The sequence below is a fragment of the Anguilla rostrata genome, chromosome 13 (genome assembly GCF_018555375.3).
Source record: "Anguilla rostrata isolate EN2019 chromosome 13, ASM1855537v3, whole genome shotgun sequence".
NCBI classification, from domain to species: domain Eukaryota; kingdom Metazoa; phylum Chordata; class Actinopteri; order Anguilliformes; family Anguillidae; genus Anguilla; species Anguilla rostrata.
The window spans coordinates 41,025,292-41,027,235 of record NC_057945.1 but is presented as its reverse complement, the minus strand read 5'-3'; the positions used below and the strand labels follow the sequence as shown (position 1 = coordinate 41,027,235).

At 43.4% G+C, this 1,944-nt stretch overlaps 1 protein-coding gene across 1 annotated transcript in view; it reads left to right on the top strand.

Moving 5' to 3' along the window:
- Positions 1–1,433, top strand: part of mdfi (MyoD family inhibitor) — a 42,900-nt gene extending 41,467 nt beyond the window's left edge. Inside the window, exon 5 of the mRNA XM_064305531.1 lies at positions 1–1,433. This exon is cut by the window's left edge and continues 1,598 nt beyond it. The gene's annotated coding sequence lies outside the window, so the exon portion shown is untranslated.
- The last annotated feature ends 511 nt before the right edge of the window (positions 1,434–1,944 follow it).

Here is a 1,944-nt window from a genome sequence, read left to right as displayed (position 1 = left end):
TTGGTAGTGAGGGTGTGCGGTACCTGTGTGTGTGTCACTCGGTGTGTTTGGTAGTGAGGGTGTGCGGTACCTGTGTGTGTGTGTCACTCGGTGTGTTTGGTAGTGAGGGTGTGCGGTACCTGTGTGTGTGTTCAGGCACCCGTCTGTCTGTTGCGAATACCTTCACTGCTGGAAACTGTAAAAAGCAGGCGTGTGGTTTCATGGGAGAAACCGTTTGGTTGGTCCGGCAGCTTTGCAGTGGCCATGGGCTCGGTGCTTGCTTGGCATGCTGGGTAGCTGGGTTTCTCCTGGTTTCATTTTACAGTAAACGTTAGGACTCGTTTTTGAGCTCATGCTGATCCATACGTGGCTACTAATTAAAATCTCTGTGATTAGCGGTAGAAAAAGCCTTTCAGAGAAACATTCCCGACGCACTTCACATTCTGTCCACAGCACAGTGAAACACCACAGAGCAGAGTTCTCCAAGGCGATCTGTGTAGACCTGTACGTTTCTGTTATGAGTACGATGTGACGCTAGCTTCTTATCGTCAGTTCTTGATTCTGATGTCACCACGACAAAGAACAGGAAATGGAACACAACGCAATTTCCCTTCATTGTTACTGCTGGTTGTTCAGCGGCAAAGGATCATGGGAAAAACCACCCCGCAGGTGCGTTAAGGCACAAGCTTTTCAGATGACAGTACAATGGTGTACAGGGACAATGGTGGCTACACTAGCTAGCATGTACATTCTTCATCTCAACTGTCCATTCAAACAAATAGAGAACAATTATCCACAATCAAACGGATGGAGTTTTCCGTTTCTTTTCTCAAACACAAAATTGAAAAATAAAATGGTAAAATGCATCAAACTATATCAATATATCAAAATATTATTACTTACACTCATCTTTGAAGAAATAAAACAGAACACTGTGCAAAAATGTAAGGTTTTATGATTAGAGATCAAGCTTACGTAACAGAGGTCACAATCACTGGGCCTCACGTTGGAACACTGTATTTTCTTGCTTGAGAAAGGTACACCATAATCACCAGTCCTTACTGAGAAATCTGACCCAGACTGCTTAATAGAGTGAAGAATCAGACTGCTTAATGGAGAGAAGATCAGATTCGTTAGGAGCACTGCTGCTCGTACCTGCTGTACTGATTGATCAGAGTACTGTATTGATGTAAAACAAAGAAAGATTTTAGCCTCTGATAATTCTTTCATACTTTGAACTGGAAAAACTGAACAAAGAAAAAGCCAAAGAGCTTTTTGGATTACTATGCAATTCTCCAAACTGAAACTCCTGTGGTTCATGACCATTTCAGACTTGTGTTTTTTTTTTTTAATCTTGTTTTAACAATTACAAGTAAAACATGCATAAACGAACAAAGTAGAAAAGGCTGTGGATCCTTTTGTATTTTCTGGAATAAAGCTGCATTTTAAAATCACTTCTGGGTTTGTTGTAATTTGGGGAGGAGGAGATGTGATCACAAGCTAAAAATAAGGAAAGTGCTTCAACAGAAATTACGATACTAAGCAAACACCAAAACCTCTGAATCCAGTAATATCATAACTAATACCTGCAGTAGAAATCATCAATATCATGATACATTTCCCTGTGCTTTTGCAGTGGATTTTAACACTTTATTCAGGCTGAAAGGAACCCGTCAGGTTGTGAGTTGATTCCTTCGTTGCTCATCTCCTCTCCTGCTTGTGCATTGGAGCGTGTCGCTCAGCACCTGATCGAAGGCCTGTAGGCTCCCTCAGTCCATAACTGACATGTATCACTCCCCCCCCCCCCCCCCCCGTCTCCCCAGCCCAAAATGTGTCCAGCTCGCCCCCTTGTACCCGTCCCCCGTCCTCCTCGGCTGACCTGACAGCAGTAGAGCCGCTGGCACTGTCCTCTTCGTCTGTCCTATAATTAAGAAGAGTACAGACAAGCAGACGGAGGTTCTCTAT